An 18,489-nucleotide genomic window follows, 5' to 3' on the forward strand; every position below is an offset into this window, starting at 1 on the left:
GTCAGTGTTTGGGGCTGGAGATGGCAGTCAGTGCCAGTCTGTGCCCGATGCTGGTGATGGCGGTAGGTGCCATTCTTTGCCCGGGGTTGGTGATGGTGGTCAGTGCCAGTCTTTTCCCTGGGCTGGTGATGGTGGTCTGTGCCAGTCTGTGCCTGGTGCTGGTGATGATGGTCGTGCCAGTCTGTGCCCAGGGCTGGTGATGGCATTCAGTGCCCGGGGCTGGAGATGGCAGTCAGTGCCAGACTGTGCCTGGCACTGGTGATGGCGGTTGGTGCCAGTCTGTGCCCAGCGCTAGTGATGGCGATTGGTGCAAATCTGTGCCTGGTGCTGGTGATGGCGGTCGGTGCCAATCTGTGCCGGTGCTGGTGATGGCGATCGGTGCAAATCTGTGCCTGGTGCTGGTGATGGCGGTTGGCGCCAGTCTGTGCCTGGTGCTGGAGATTGTGCTCAATGCCAGTCTGTTCCCAGGGCTTTTAATGGCGGCCAGTGCCAGTCTGTGCCCAGGGTTGGTAATGGTGGTCGGTGCCAGTCATTGCCTGGGGCTGGTGATGTTGGTCACTACCAGTCTTTGCCCGGTGCTGGTGATGGTGGTCGGTGCCAGTCCGTGCCCGGGGCTGTTAATAGCGGTCGGTGCCAGTCTGTGCCCGGGGCTGGTGGTCAGTGCCAGTCTGTTCCCAGCCTGGTAATGATGGTCGGTGCCAGTCTGTGCCTGGGGCTGGTGATGGCAGTCTGTGCCAGTCTTTGCCCGGTGCTGGTGATGGTGGTCGGTGCCAGTCCGTGCCCAGGGCTGGTGATGGCGGTCACTGCCAGTCTGTGCCTGGGGCTGGTGATGGCGGTCAGTGCCAGTCTTTGCTCGGGACTGCTGATGGTGGTCGGTGCCAGTCTGTGCCCGGTGCTGGTGATGATGGTCAGTGCCAGTCTGTGCCCAGGGCTGGTGATGGCGGTCGGTGCAATTCTGTGCCCGGTGCTGGTGATGGCGTTAGGTGCAAGTCTTTGCTCGGGGTTGGTGATGGTGGTCAGTGCCAGTCTTTGCCCTGGGCTGGTGATGGCGGTCAGTGCCAGTCTGTGCCCGGTGCTGGTAATGATGGTCGGTGCCAGTCTGTGCCCAGGGCTGGTGATGGCAGTCAGTTCCAGGGGGCTAGAGATGGCAGTCAGTGCCAGACTGTGCCTGGCACTGGTGATGGCGGTCGGTGCCAGTCTGTGCCCAGCGCTGGTGATGGCGATCGGTGCAAATCTGTGCCTGGTGCTGGTAATGGCAGTCGGTGCCAGTCTGTGCCCGGTGCTGGTGATGGCGATTGGTGCAAATCTGTGCCTGGTGCTGGTTATGGCGGTCAGTGCCAGTCTGTGCCTGGGGCTGGTGATCGTGGTCAGTGCCAGTCTTTGCCCGGTGCTGAGGATTGTGCTCAATGCCAGTCTGTGCCCAGGGCTTTTAATGGCAGCCAGTGCCAGTCTGTGCCCAGGGCTGGTAATGGTGGTCGGTGCCAGTCATTGCCTGGGGCTGGTGATGGTGGTCAGTACCAGTCTTTGCCCGGTGCTGGTGATGGTGGTCGGTGCCAGTCCGTGCCCAGGGCTGGTAATAGCGGTCGTGCCAGTCTGTGCCCGGGGCTGGTGGTCAGTTCCAGTCTGTTCCCAGCCTGGCAATGGTGGTCGGTGCCAGTCTGTTCCTGGGGCTGGTGATGGCAGTCAGTGCCAGTCTTTGCCCGGTGCTGGTGATGGTGGTCGGTGCCAGTCTGTGCCTGGGGCTAGTAATAGCGGTCGTGCCAGTCTGTGCCCGGGGCTGGTGATGGCGGTCAGTGCCATTCTGTGCCCAGTGCTGGTAATGGTGGTTGGTGCCAGTCTGTGCCCGGGACTGGTGATGGCGGTCAGTGCCAGTCTTTGCCTGGGTCTGGTGATGGTGGTCAGTGCCAGCCTGTGCCTGGGGCTGGTCATGGTGGTCGGTGCCAGTCTGTGCCCAGGGCTGGTGATGGCAGTCGGTGCCCTGGGCTGGAGATTGCAGTCAGTGCCAGTCTGTGCCCGACGCTGGCGATGGTGGTCGGTGCAAATATGTGCCCGGCACAGGTGATCGCGTTCGGTGCCAGTCTGTGCCCAGGGCTGGTGATGGCGGTCTGTTTTAGTCTATGGCCGGGGCTGGTTATGGCAGTCAGTGCAAGTCTGTGCCAGTGCTGGTGATGGAGGTTGGTGCCAGTCTGTGCCCGGTGATGGTGGTCAGTGCCAGTCTGTGCCCGGGGCTGGTGATGGCGGATGGTGCCAGTCTGTGCCCGGCGCTAAAAGTGTGGATGGGCCCTGCAGGACGTCGGCAGCGGGGAGTGGGCAGTGCAGGCGCCAGGCTGCCCTCCTTATCTCCTGGGGAAGTCTGCGACTAGGTAAACAGAGGGAAGGAAGTCAGAGAACAGATACCAGGACTGGACGTGGGACGTAACCCCTTGTGAGCCGACCGCCATCTTTCTGGAGTCCGACCGCCACTCATCGTCATTCCTCACCGATCTATCATCATTCTCGTTATCTGTTCTTATTCTGTATGTATGGACTCTGCTCAGTACTACTTCTCTTGTCCTGTATGTCGGTGTAATTCTCAGTATCTATTCTTATTCTGTATGTATGGACTCTGCACAGTACTACTTCTCTTGTCCTGTATGTCGGGTGTAATTCTCGGTATCTGTTCTTATTCTGTATGTATGGACTCTGCACAGTACTACTTCTCTTGTCCTGTATGTCGGGTGTAATTCTCAGTATCTGTTCTTATTCTGTATGTATGGACTCTGCACAGTACTACTTCTCTTATCCTGTACATCAGGTGTAATTCTCGGTATCTGTTCTTATTCTGTATGTATGGACTCCGCACAGTACCACTTCTCTTGTCCTGTATGTCGGGTGTAATTCTCTTTATCTGTTCTTATTCTGAATGTATGGACTCTGCACAGTACTACTTCTCTTGTCCTGTATGTCGGGTGTAATTCTCAGTATCTGTTCTTATTCTGTATGTATGGACTCTGCACAGTACTACTTCTCTTGTCCTGTATGTCAGGTGTAATTCTCGGTATCTGTTCTTATTCTGTATGTATGGACTCTGCACAGTACCACTTCTCTTGTCCTGTATGTCGGGTGTAATTCTCAGTATCTGTTCTTATTCTGTATGTATGGACTCTGCACAGTACTACTTCTCTTGTCCTGTATGTCGGGTGTAATTCTCAGTATCTGTTCTTATTCTGTATGTATGGACTCTGCTCAGTACCACTTCTCTTGTCCTGTATGTCGGGTGTAATTCTCGGTATCTGTTCTTATTCTGTATGTATGGACTCTGCACAGTACTACTTCTCTTGTCCTGTATGTCGGGTGTAATTCTCGGTATCTGTTCTTATTCTGTATGTATGGACTCTGCACAGTACTACTTCTCTTGTCCTGTATGTCGGGTGTAATTCTCGGTATCTGTTCTTATTCTGTATGTATGGACTCTGCACAGTACTACTTCTCTTGTCCTGTATGTCGGGTGTAATTCTCGGTATCTGTTCTTATTCTGTATGTATGGACTCTGCACAGTACTACTTCTCTTGTCCTGTATGTCGGGTGTAATTCTCAGTATCTGTTCTTATTCTGTATGTATGGACTCTGCACAGTACTACTTCTCTTGTCCTGTATGTCGGGTGTAATTCTCGGTATCTGTATGGACTTCCCCTGTATTCTCGGTATCTGGAGGTGGGAATGGGGGGGGAGGGGGCGGTGGGCGGTGAGGGGGACGGACAGGAAGACGGGGGGGTCTCGGTGGATGTCTCTCGGCTCTCTCGGTCACAGGACATTAGGAGTCGGGGGACGGAGGACGCGGTGCTGGTGGTAGGTGACGTCCTGCAGACTCGGGGGGTCAGTATGGGGAGATTTGGGGGTTCTGTATAGGGGGGGACGGGGGGGGTTATATTTCTGCTTCTTTTATTTCTGTATATCTCTTACTGGCTGCAGACACCCCACATACTCCACCACTGTACCCCAATAATATGTATAGATTTATGCTGACCCCTTTACACCCCGTACATCAGTGTACCCCTCTATTATATAACCTGTACCCCATTAACACTGACCCTCCACTCCAGTGTACCCCTATATTATGTAACCTGTACCCCATTAACACTGACCCACCACTCCAGTGTACCCCTCTATTATATAACCTGTACCCCATTAACAATGACCCACCACTCCAGTGTACCCCTCTATTATGTATAACCTGTACCCCATTAACACTGACCCACCACTCCAGTGTACCCCTCTATTATATAACCTGTACCCCATTAACAATGACCCACCACTCCAGTGTACCCCTATATTATATAACCTGTACCCCATTAACACTGACCCACCACTCCAGTGTACCCCTCTATTATATAACCTGTACCCCATTAACACTGACCCCTTCACTCCAGTGTACCCCTCTATTATATATAACCTGTACCCCATTAACACTGACCCTCCACTCCAATGTACCCCTCTATTATATATAACCTGTACCCCACTAACACTGACCCTCCACTCCAGTGTACCCCTCTATTATATAACCTGTACCCCATTAACACTGACCCTCCACTCCAGTGTACCCCTCTATTATATAACCTGTACCCCACTAACACTGACCCTCCACTCCAGTGTACCCCTCTATTATATATAACCTGTACCCCATTAACACTGACCCTCCACTCCAGTGTACCCCTATATTATGTAACCTGTACCCCATTAACACTGACCCTCCACTCCAGTGTACCCCTCTATTATATATAACCTGTACCCCATTAACACTGACCCACCACTCCAGTGTACCCCTCTATTATATAACCTGTACCCCATTAACACTGACCCTCCACTCCAGTGTACCCCTCTATTATATAACCTGTACCCCATTAACACTGACCCTCCACTCCAGTGTACCCCTCTATTATATAACCTGTACCCCACTAACACTGACCCTCCACTCCAGTGTACCCCTCTATTATATATAACCTGTACCCCATTAACACTGACCCTCCACTCCAGTGTACCCCTATATTATGTAACCTGTACCCCATTAACACTGACCCTCCACTCCAGTGTACCCCTATATTATATATAACCTGTACCCCATTAACACTGACCCTCCACTCCAGTGTACCCCTCTATTATATAACCTGTACCCCATTAACACTGACCCTCCACTCCAGTGTACCCCTATATTATGTAACCTGTACCCCATTAACACTGACCCACCACTCCAGTGTACCCCTATATTATGTAACCTGTACCCCATTAACACTGACCCTCCACTCCAGTGTACCCCTCTATTATATAACCTGTACCCCACTAACACTGACCCTCCACTCCAGTGTACCCCTCTATTATATATAACCTGTACCCCATTAACACTGACCCTCCACTCCAATGTACCCCTCTATTATATATAACCTGTACCCCACTAACACTGACCCTCCACTCCAGTGTACCCCTCTATTATATAACCTGTACCCCACTAACACTGACCCTCCACTCCAGTGTACCCCTCTATTATATAACCTGTACCCCATTAACACTGACCCTCCACTCCAGTGTACCCCTCTATTATATATAACCTGTACCCCACTAACACTGACCTCTGTACCCACTGTGTTCCTGTGTACTTTAGCATTATATGTAAGCTGCACCTCATTAACACTGATCACCGCACTATGATGTACCCCACTATAATATTTAACTTGTACCCCAATAATACTGACTCTTTCCCCTCCCTAGACCTCTATGTACCTCAGTTTTCTATATAACCTGTACCCCAATAACGCGGATCCCTTTATCTCCTTGTACTGCATTGTGCCCCGTTATTATATATAATGTGTGTTCTAATATTACTTATAACTTGTACCCCAATAAGAGTGACCCCTCTATGCCCCAGTGCTCTAATGTACCCCAATACATCAAATATTCTACATCCCCGTACTCTGATGTACCCCACTATTCTATGTAAGCTGTACCCCAATAGAACTAATTCTACCTTTCTATGTACTCTGATGTACCCCATTATTATTTTTAACCAGTACCCCAAATTAAATCCTGTACTCTAATGCACCCCATTATTATATATAACATGTACCCCAATAACACCAAATCCTCTACTCTGATGTACCCCAATAAAATAACCTCTCTAACCTCCCTGTACTCCTGTGTATCCCACTATTTTGTATAACCTGAACCCCAATAACTCTGATCCCTCTATTCCCTGTACTCCAGTGTGCCCCTATAATTTTATATAAAGTGTACCCCAATATTATATGTATTCTATTCCCCAATAGCACCCTGTACTCTGGTGTACCCCACTATAATATTTATTTTGTACTCCAATAACAGTGTCCCCTCTACACCTCTATATTTTAGTGTACCCCCTATTATATAACTTGAACCCCAATAACACTGACCCCTCTGTGCCCTTATACACCAGTGTACCCCATTATCTTATATAACCTGTACCCCTTTAACTGTCACCTTCCCATGTCTGTAGCTGCCGCCATCGCTGTGGGGCTGGTTATCTCTATTGGGAGAGTTAGGGGTGCCCCTATGTCTGGGTATATTCGAGGGGGGGGGTGATAAGGGTGAACTGGTAATGAACCCTGTGAGCTCTGTAGGGAACTTTTCTTTATTTACCCCCCAAAAAATCCCAGAAATACAAAGTATTACATCATAAGTGAGTTTTGGGGTGCTGCACCCCTTCTTCTTGCATTGTACAGGAATCCTTATTACTGGACACACACTGTACAATCTCTTCATTCCTGACCTTTCCTTCGCTCTTCCTCTCTGCCGCTCGTCTATAGAAATCTGACCCCCCCACACAGCACATACCAACCCCCCCACACATGGCACACACCAACCCCCCCCCACACACATAGCGACCCCTACACACGGCACATACCGACCCCCCCACACACATGCTACAGACCGACCCCCCCACACATAGCCTAGACCGACCCCCCCACACATGACACAGACCAACCCCCCGACACACGGCACATACCGACCCCCCCACACACATGCTACAGACCGACCCCCCCACACATAGCCTAGACTGACCCCCCCACACGTGGCACATACCGACCCCCCCACACATGGTACAGATCGACCCCCCCCACACACATGGCACACACCGGCCCCCCCCCCACACACATAGCGACCACTACACACGGCACATACCGACCCCCCCACACACGGCACACACCGACCCCCCACACACATGCTACAGACCGACCCCCCCACACATAGCCTAGACTGACCCCCCCACACGTGGCACATACCGACCCCCCCACACATGGTACAGATCGACCCCCCCCCACACACATGGCACACACCGACCCCCCCCCACACACATAGCGACCCCTACACACGGCACATACCGACCCCCCCACACACATGCTACAGACCGACCCCCCCACACACGGCACACACCGACCCCCACACACATGCTACATACCGACCCCCCCACACATGCTACAGACCGACCCCCCCACACATAGCCTAGACCGACCCCCCCACACATTGCACAGACCAACCCCCCCACACATAGCCTAGACTGACCCCCCCCACACGTGGCACATACCGACCCCCCCACACATGGTACAGATCGACCCCCCCCACACACATGGCACACACCGGCCCCCCCACACACACATAGCGACCCCTACACACGGCACATACCGACCCCCCCACACACGGCACACACCGACCCCCCACACACATGCTACAGACCGACCCCCCACACATGGCACACACCGACCCCCCACACACACATAGCGAACGATACACACGGCACATACCGACCCCCCCACACATGGTACAGATCGACCCCCCCCACACATACACGGCACACACCGACCCCCCCACACACATGCTACAGACCAACCCCCCCACACATGGTACAGACCGACCCCCCACACACACACGGCACACACCGACCCCCCCCCACACACATGCTACAGACCAACCCCCCCACACATGGTACAGACCGACCCCCCCACACATGGCACAGACCAACCCCCCCACACATAGCCTAGACCGACCCCCCCACACATGGCACAGACCGACCCCCCCACACATGGCAAAGACCAACCCCCCCACACATAGCCTAGACCGACCCCCCCACACGTGGCACAGACCGACCCTCCCCACACATAGCCTAGACCGACCCCCCCACACATGGCAAAGACCAACCCCCCCACACATAGCCTAGACCGACCCCCCCACACATGGCACAGACCGACCCCCCACACATGGCACAGACCGACCCCCCACACATAGCCTAGACCGACCCCCCCACACATGGCACAGACCGACCCCCCCACACATGGCACAGACCAACCCCCCCACATCATAGCCTAGACCGACCCCCCCACACATGGCAAAGACCAACCCCCCCACACATAGCTAGACCGACCCCCCCACACATGGCACAGACCGACCCCCCACACATGGCACAGACCGACCCCCCACACATGGCACAGACCAACCCCCCCACACATAGCCTATACCGACCCCCCCACACATGGCACAGACCGACCCCCCACACATGGCACAGACCAACCCCCCACACATAGCCTATACCGACCCCCCACACATGGCACAGACCGACCCCCCCACACACATGGCACAGACCGACCCCCCCACACACATGGCACAGACCGACCCCCACACACACATGGCACAGACCAACCCCCCCACACATGGCACAGATCAACCCCCCCCACACATAGCCTAGACTGACCCCCCCCACACGTGGCATAGACCGACCCCCCCCCCACACATAGCCTAGAATGACCCCCCCACACGTGGCACAGACCGACCCCCCCACACATAGCCTAGACCGACCCCCCCACACATGGCACAGACCGACCCCCCCACACATGGCACAGACCGACCCCCCCACACATGGCACAGACCAACCCCCCCACACATAGCCTAGACCGACCCCCCACACATGGCACAGACCGACCCCCCCACACATGGCACAGACCAACCCCCCACACATAGCCTAGACCGAACCCCCACACATGGCACAGACCGACTCCCCCACACATGGCACAGACCGACTCCCCCACACATGGCCTAGACCGACCCCCCACACATGGCACAGACCGACCCCCCACACATGGCACAGACCAACCCCCCACACATAGCCTAGACCGAACCCCCCACACATGGCACAGACCGACCCCCCCACACATGGCACAGACCAACCCCCCCACACATAGCCTATACCGACCCCCCCACACATGGCACAGACCAACCCCCCCACACTTGGCCTAGACCAACCCCCCCACACATGGCACAGACCGACCCCCCCACACATGGCACAGACCGACCCCCCCCACACATGGCACAGACCGACCCCCCCACACATGGCACAGACCAACCCCTACACACTTGGCACAGACCAACCCCCCCACACACTTGGCACAGACCAACCCCCCCCACACATGGCACAGACCGACCCCCCACACAAGGCACAAACCGACCCCCCCCACACATGGCACAGACCGACACCCCCCACACATGGCACAGACCGACCCCCCCCACACATGGCACAGACTGACCCCCCACACACTTGGCACAGACCAACCCCCCCACACATGGCACAGACCGACCCCCCCACACAAGGCACAGACTGACCCCCCCACACAAGGCACAGACTGACCCCCCACACATGGCACAGACGACCCCCCCACACATAGCCTAGACCAACCCCCCCACACATAGCCTAGACCGACTCCCCACACATGGCACAGACTGACCCCCACACACATGGCACAGACCGACCCTCCCACACATGGCACAGACCGACCCCCCCACACATGGCACAGACCGACCCCCCCACACAAGGCACAGACTGACCCCCCCACACAAGGCACAGACTGACCCCCCCACACATGGCACAGACCGACCCCCCCACACATAGCCTAGACCAACCCCCCCACACATAGCCTAGACCGACTCCCCCACACATGGCACAGACTGACCCCCCACACACATGGCACAGACCGACCCTCCCACACATGGCACAGACCGACCCCCCCACACATGGCCTAGACCAACCCCCCCACATGGCACAGACCGACCACCCACACACACACTGCACAGACTGACCACCCCCACACATAGCCTAGACCGACCCCCCCACACATCCCAATCAGAGTTCTCCCTTACATCAGGGTCCCCATCACATTCCCCCTTACATCAGGGTCCCCATCAGAGTTCCCCCTTACATCAGGGTCCCCATCAGAGTTCTCCCTTACATCAGGGTCACCATCAGACTCCCTCTTACATCAGGGTCCCCATCAGAGTTCCCCCTTACATCAGGGTCCCCATCACATTCCCCCTTACATCAGGGTCCCCATCAGAGTTCCCCCTTACATCAGGGTCCCCATCAGAGTTCTCCCTTACATCAGGGTCACCATCAGACTCCCTCTTACATCAGGGTCCCCATCAGAGTTCCCCCTTACATCAGGGTCCCCATCAGAGTTCTCCCTTACATCAGGGTCTCCATCAGACTCCCTCTTACATCAGGGTCCCCATCAGAGTTCCCCCTTACATCAGGGTCCCCATCAGAGTTCTCCCTTACATCAGGGTCCTCATCAGATCTCCCCTTACATCAGGGTCCCCATCAGAGTTCCTCCTTACATCAGGAACCCCATCAGAGTTCTCCCTTACATCAGGGTCCCCATCAGTGTTCCCCCTTACATCAGGGTCCCCATCAGAGTTCCCCCTTACATCAGGGTACCCATCAGAGTCCCCCTTACATCAGGGTCCCCATCAGAGTTCCCCCTTACATCAGGGTCCCCATCAGAGTTCCCCCTTACATCAGGGTACCCATCAGAGTCCCCCTTACATCAGGGTCCCCATCAGACTTCTCCTTTACATCAGGGTCCCCATCAGAGTTCCCCCTTACATCAGGGTACCCATCAGAGTCCCCCTTACATCAGGGTCCCCATCAGAGTTCTCCTTTACATCAGGGTCCCCATCAAAGTTCCCCCTTACATCAGGGTCCTCATCAGAGTCCCCCTTACATCAGGATCCCCATCAGAGTCCCCCTTACATCAGGGTACCCATCAAAGTTCCCCCTTACATCAGGGTCCTCATCAGAGTCCCCCTTACATCAGGGTCCCCATCAGCGTTCCCCCTTACATCAGGGTCCCCATCAGAGTTCCCTTTTACATCAGGGTCACCATCACAGTTCCCCCTTACATCAGGGTCCCCATCAGAGTTCCCCCTTATATCAGGGACTCCATCAGAGTCCCCCTTACATCAGGGTTCCCATCAGAGTTCTCCCTTACATCAGGGTCCCCATCAGAGTTCCCCTTACATCAGGGTCCCCATCAGAGTTCTCCCTTACATCAGGGTCCCCATCAGAGTCCCCCTTACATCAGGGTCCCCATCAGAGTCCCCCTTACATCAGGGTTCCCATCAGAGTTGTCCCTTACATCAGGGTCCCCATCAGAGTTCCCCTTACATCAGGGTCCCCATCAGAGTTCTCCCTTACATCAGGGTCCCCATCAGAGTCCCCCTTACATCAGGGTCTCCATCAGAGTTACCCCTTACATCAGGGTACCCATCAAAGTTCCCCCTTATATCAGGGTCCCCATCAGAGTTCCCCCTTACATCAGGGTCTCCATCAAATTTTCCCCTTATATCAGGGTCCCCATCAGAGTTCCCACTTACATCAGGGTCCCCATCAGAGTTCCCCCTTATATCAGGGTCTCCATCAGAGTTACCCCTTACATCAGGGTACCCATCAATGTCCCCCCTTATATCAGGGTCCCCATCAGAGTTCCCACTTACATCAGGGTCACCATCAGAGTTACCCCTTACATCAGGGTCACTATCAGAGTTCCCCCTTACATCAGGGTCCCCATCAGAGTTCTCCCTTACATCAGGGTCCCCATCAGAGTTCTCCCTTACATCAGGGTCACCATCAGAGTTCCCCCTTACATCAGGGTCCCCATCAGATTCCCCCTTATATCAGGGTCCCCATCAGGTTCCCCCTTACATCAGGGTCCCCATCAGAGTTCCCCCTTACATCAGGGTCTCCATCAGCTTTCCCCCTTATATCAGGGTCTCCATCAGAGTTCCCCCTTATATCAGGGTCCCCATCAGAGTTCTCCTTTACATCAGGGTCCCCATCAGAGTTCCCCCTTACATTGGGGTCCCCATCGGAGTTCACCCTTAAATCAAGGGTCTCCATCAGAGTTCCCCCTTACATCAGGGTTCCCATCAGAGTTCTCCCTTACATCAGGGTCACCATCAGAGTTCCCCCTTACATCAGGGTCCCCATCAGAGTCCCCCCTTACATCAGGGTCACCATCAGAGTTCCCCCTTACATCAGGGTCCCCATCAGAGTCCCCCCTTACATCAGGGTCCCCATCAGAGTTCTCCTTTACATCAGGGTCCCCATCAGGTTCCCCCTTACATCAGGGTCACCATCAGAGTTCCCCCTTACATCAGGGTCCCCATCAGAGTTCTCCTTTACATCAGGGTCCCCATCAGGTTCCCCCTTACATCAGGGTCCCCATCAGAGTTCCCACTTACATCAGGGTCCCCATCAGAGTTCTCCTTTACATCAGGGCCCCCATCAGGTTCCCCCTTACATCAGGGTCCCCATCACAGTTCCCCCTTACATCAGGGTCCCCATCAGAGTTCTCCCTTACATCAGGGTCCCCATCAGAGTTCTCCCTTACATCAGGGTCCCCATCAGAGTTCTCCCTTACATCAGGGTCCCCATCAGAGTTCCCACTTACATCAGGGTCCCCATCAGAGTTCTCCTTTACATCAGGGCCCCCATCAGGTTCCCCCTTACATCAGGGTCCCCATCACAGTTCCCCCTTACATCAGGGTCCCCATCAGAGTTCTCCCTTACATCAGGGTCCCCATCAGAGTTCTCCCTTACATCAGGGTCCCCATCAGAGTTCTCCCTTACATCAGGGTCACCATCAGATTCCCCCTTACATCAGGGTCCCCATCAGAGTTCCCCCTTACATCAGGGTCCCCATCAGAGTTCTCCCTTACATCAGGGTCACCATCAGATTCCCCCTTACATCAGGGTCCCCATCAGATTCCCCCTTACATCAGGGTCCCCATCAGAGTTCCCCCTTACATCAGGGTCACCATCAGAGTTCCCCCTTACATCAGGGTCCCCATCAGAGGTCCCACTTACATCAGGGTCCCCATCAGAGTTCTCCCTTACATCAGGGTCCCCATCAGATTCCCCCTTATATCAGGGTCGCCACCAGGTTCCCCCTTACATCAGGGTCCCCATCAGAGTTCCCACTTACATCAGGGTCCCCATCAGAGTTCCCCCTTATATCAGGGTCTCCATCAGAGTTACCCCTTACATCAGGGTTCCCATCAGAGTTACCCCTTACATCAGGGTCCCCATCAGAGTCCCCCTTACATTGGGGTCCCCATCAGAGTTCCCCCTTACATCAGGGTCCCTATCAGATTGCCCCTTATATCAGGGTCTCCATCAGAGTTACCCCTTACATCAGGGTCCCTATCAGATTCCCCCTTATATCAGGGTCTCCATCAGAGTTACCCCTTACATCAGGGTCCCCATCAGAGTTCCCCCTTTTATCAGGATCTCCATCAGAGTTACCCCTTACATCAGGGTCCCCATCAGAGTCCCCCTTACATCGGGGTCCCCATCAGAGTTCCCCCTTACATCAGGGTCCCTATCAGATTCCCCCTTACATCAGGGTCCCCATCAGAGTTCTCTCTTACATCAGGGTCCCCATCAGAGTTCCTCCTTACATCAGGGTCCCCATCAAAGTTCTGCCTTACATAAGGGTCCCCATCAGTGTTCCCCCTTATATCAGGGTATCCATCAGACCTACCCCTTACATCAGGGTCCCCATCAGAGTTCTCCCTTACATCAGGGCCCCCATCAGAGTTCTCCCTTACATCAGGGTCCCCATCAGAGTTCCCCCTTACATCAGGGTCCCCATCAGATTCCCCCTTACATCAGGGTCCCCATCAGAGTTCCCACTTACATCAGGGTCCCCATCAGAGTTCCTCCTTATATCAGGGTCTCCATCAGAGTTCCCCCTTACATCAGGGTCTCCATCAGCGTTCCCCCCTTATATCAGGATCTCCATCAGAGTTCCCCCTTATATCAGGGTCCCCATCAGAGTTCTCCTTTACATCAGGGTCCCCATCAGAGTTCTCCTTTACATCAGGGTCCCCATCAGGTTCCCCCTTACATCAGGGTCCCCATCAGAGTTCCCACTTATATCAGGGTCCCCATCAGAGTTGGTCCCCATCAGAGTTCCCCCTTACATCGGGGTCCCCATCGGAGTTCACCCTTAAATCAAGGGTCTCCATCAGAGTTCCCCCTTACATCAGGGTTCCCATCAGAGTCCCCCCTTACATCAGGGTTCCCATCAGAGTTCTCCCTTACATCAGGGTCACCATCAGATTCCCCCTTACATCAGGGTCCCCATCAGAGTTCTCCTTTACATCACAGTCCCCATCAGGTTCCCCCTTACATCAGGGTCCCCATCAGAGTTCCCACTTACATCAGGGTCCCCATCAGAGTTCTCCCTTACATCAGGGTCCCCATCAGAGTTCTCCCTTACATCAGGGACCCCATCAGACTTCTCCCTTACATCAGGGTCACCATCAGAGTTCCCCCTTACATCAGGGTCACCATCAGAGTTCCCCCTTACATCAGGGTCCCCATCAGAGTTCCCCCTTTTATCAGGGTCCCCATCAGAGTCCCCCTTACATCGGGGTCCCCATCAGAGTTCCCCCTTACATCAGGGTCCCTATCAGATTCCCCGTTTTATCAGGGTCTCCATCAGAGTTACCCCTTACATCAGGGCCCCCATCAGAGTTCCTCCTTACATCAAGGTCCCCATCAAAGTTCTGCCTTACATAAGGGTCCCCATCAGTGTTCCCCCTTATATCAGGGTATCCATCAGACCTACCCCTTACATCAGGGCCCCCATCAGAGTTCTCCCTTACATCAGGGTCCCCATCAGAGTTCCCCCTTACATCAGGGTCCCCATCAGGTCCCCCCTTACATCAGGGTCCCCATCAGAGTCCCCCCTTACATCAGGGTCCCCATCAGCATTCCCCCTTACGTCAGGGTACCCATCAAAGTTTCCCCTTACATCAGGATCCCCATCAGAGTTCTCCCTTACATCGGGGTCCCCATCAGAGTTCCCCCTTACATCAGGGTCCCCATCAAAGTTCCCCCTTACATCAGGGTCTCCATCAAAGTTCCCCCTTATATCAGGGTCCCCATCAGAGTTCCCCCTTATATCAGGGTCTCCATCAGAGTTACCCCTTACATCAGGGTCCCCATCAGAGTTCTCCCTTACATCAGGGTCACCATCAGAGTTCTCCCTTACATCAGGGTCACCATCAGATTCCCCCTTACATCAGGGTCCCCATCAGATTCCCCCTTATATCAGGGTCCCCATCAGGTTCCCCCTTACATCAGGGTCCCCATCAGGTTCCCCCTTACATCAGGGTCCCCATCAGAGGTCCCACTTACATCAGGGTCCCCATCAGAGTTCTCCCTTACATCAGGGTCCCCATCAGATTCCCCCTTATATCAGGGTCGCCACCAGGTTCCCCCTTACATCAGGGTCCCCATCAGAGTTCCCACTTACATCAGGGTCCCCATCAGAGTTCCCCCTTACATCAGGGTCCCCATCAGAGTTCCCCCTTATATCAGGGTCTCCATCAGAGTTACCCCTTACATCAGGGTTCCCATCAGAGTTCTCCCTTACATCAGGGTCACCATCAGAGTTCTCCCTTACATCAGGGACCCCATCAGACTTCTCCCTTACATCAGGGTCACCATCAGAGTTCTCCCTTACATCAGGGACCCCATCAGACTTCTCCCTTACATCAGGGACCCCATCAGACTTCTCCTTTACATCAGGGTCCCCATCAGAGTTCCCCCTTACATCAGGGTCCCCATCAGAGTTCTCCTTTACATCAGGGTCCCCATCAGAGTTCTCCTTTACATCAGGGTCCCCATCACAGTTCCCCCTTACATCAGGGTCCCCATCAGAGTTCCCCCTTACATCAGGGTCACCATCAGATTCCCCCTTACATCAGGGTCCCCATCAGATTCCCCCTTACATCAGGGCCCCCTTAAGAGTTCCCACTTACATCAGGGTCCCCATCAGAGTTCCCCCTTACATTGGGGTCCCCATCAGAGTTCCCCCTTATATCAGGGTCTCCATCAGAGTTACCCCTTACATCAGGGTCCCCATCAGAGTTCTCCCTTACATCAGGGTCCCCATCAGAGTTCTCCCTTACATCAGGGTCCCCATCAGATTCCCCCTTACATCAGGGTCCCCATCAGGTTCCCCCTTTCATCAGGGCCCCCTTAAGAGTTCCCACTTACATCAGGGTCCCCATCAGAGTCCCCCTTACATCAGGGTCCCCATCAGAGTTCCCCCTTACATCAGTGTCTCTATCAGATTCCCCCTTATATCAGGGTCTCCATCAGAGTTACCCCTTACATCGGGGTCCCCATCAGAGTTCTCTCTTACATCAGGGTCCCCATCAGAGTTCCTCCTTACATCAGGGTCCCCATCAGAGTTATCCCTTACATCAGTGTCTCTATCAGATTCCCCCTTATATCAGGGTCTCCATCAGAGTTACCCCTTACATCGGGGTCCCCATCAGAGTTCTCTCTTACATCAGGGTCCCCATCAGAGTTCCTCCTTACATCAGGGTCCCCATCAGAGTTCCCCCTTACATCAGTGTCTCTATCAGATTCCCCCTTATATCAGGGTATCCATCAGACCTACCCCTTACATCAGGGCCCCCATCAGCGTTATCCCTTACATCAGGGTCCCCATCAGAGTTCCCCCTTACATCAGGGTCCCCATCAGAGTCCCCCCATACATCAGGGTCTCCATCAGAGTTCTCCCTTACATCAGGGTCCCCATCAGAGTTCTCCCTTACATCAGGGTCCCCATCAGAGTTCTTCCTTACATCAGGGTCCCCATCAGAGTTCTTCCTTACATCAGGGTCCCCATCAGAGTTCTCCCTTACATCAGGGTCACCATCAGATTCCCCCTTACATCAGGGTCCCCATCAGATTCCCCCTTATATCAGGGTCCCAACCAGGTTCCCCCTTACATCAAGGTCCCCATCAGAGTTCCCACTTACATCAGGGTCCCCATCAGAGTTCCCCCTTACATCAGGGTCCCCATCAGAGTTCCCACTTACATCAGGGTCCCCATCAGAGTTCCCACTTACATCAGGGTCACCATCAGAGTTACCCCTTACATCAGGGTCACTATCAGAGTTCCCCCTTACATCAGGGTCCCCATCAGAGTTCTCCCTTACATCAGGGTCCCCATCAGAGTTCTCCCTTACATCAGGGTCACCATCAGAGTTCCCCCTTACATCAGGGTCCCCATCAGATTCCCCCTTATATCAGGGTCCCCATCAGGTTCCCCCTTACATCAGGGTCCCCATCAGAGTTCCCCCTTACATCAGGGTCTCCATCAGCTTTCCCCCTTATATCAGGGTCTCCATCAGAGTTCCCCCTTATATCAGGGTCCCCATCAGAGTTCTCCTTTACATCAGGGTCCCCATCAGAGTTCCCCCTTACATTGGGGTCCCCATCGGAGTTCACCCTTAAATCAAGGGTCTCCATCAGAGTTCCCCCTTACATCAGGGTTCCCATCAGAGTTCTCCCTTACATCAGGGTCACCATCAGAGTTCCCCCTTACATCAGGGTCCCCATCAGAGTCCCCCCTTACATCAGGGTCACCATCAGAGTTCCCCCTTACATCAGGGTCCCCATCAGAGTCCCCCCTTACATCAGGGTCCCCATCAGAGTTCTCCTTTACATCAGGGTCCCCATCAGGTTCCCCCTTACATCAGGGTCACCATCAGAGTTCCCCCTTACATCAGGGTCCCCATCAGAGTTCTCCTTTACATCAGGGTCCCCATCAGGTTCCCCCTTACATCAGGGTCCCCATCAGAGTTCCCACTTACATCAGGGTCCCCATCAGAGTTCTCCTTTACATCAGGGCCCCCATCAGGTTCCCCCTTACATCAGGGTCCCCATCACAGTTCCCCCTTACATCAGGGTCCCCATCAGAGTTCTCCCTTACATCAGGGTCCCCATCAGAGTTCTCCCTTACATCAGGGTCCCCATCAGAGTTCTCCCTTACATCAGGGTCCCCATCAGAGTTCCCACTTACATCAGGGTCCCCATCAGAGTTCTCCTTTACATCAGGGCCCCCATCAGGTTCCCCCTTACATCAGGGTCCCCATCACAGTTCCCCCTTACATCAGGGTCCCCATCAGAGTTCTCCCTTACATCAGGGTCCCCATCAGAGTTCTCCCTTACATCAGGGTCCCCATCAGAGTTCTCCCTTACATCAGGGTCACCATCAGATTCCCCCTTACATCAGGGTCCCCATCAGAGTTCCCCCTTACATCAGGGTCCCCATCAGAGTTCTCCCTTACATC

The 18,489-nt window shown here is 54.4% G+C and overlaps 1 protein-coding gene across 3 annotated transcripts in view; it reads left to right on the forward strand.

Moving 5' to 3' along the window:
- Positions 1-2,402: 2,402 nt before the first annotated feature.
- The window catches only part of LOC141116431 (mothers against decapentaplegic homolog 6-like), a 29,970-nt gene continuing 13,883 nt past the window's right edge, over positions 2,403-18,489 (forward strand). The window contains exon 1 of one of the 3 annotated variants that reach the window (XM_073608704.1): positions 2,403-2,516. The gene's annotated coding sequence lies outside the window, so the exon portion shown is untranslated. Of the gene's footprint in view, positions 2,517-3,738; positions 3,856-18,489 lie in introns of those variants that run through there. The other 2 variants (XM_073608702.1, XM_073608703.1) reach the window with 2 other exon arrangements.

This window comes from Aquarana catesbeiana, linkage group LG13 (assembly GCF_042186555.1).
Source record: "Aquarana catesbeiana isolate 2022-GZ linkage group LG13, ASM4218655v1, whole genome shotgun sequence".
NCBI classification, from domain to species: domain Eukaryota; kingdom Metazoa; phylum Chordata; class Amphibia; order Anura; family Ranidae; genus Aquarana; species Aquarana catesbeiana.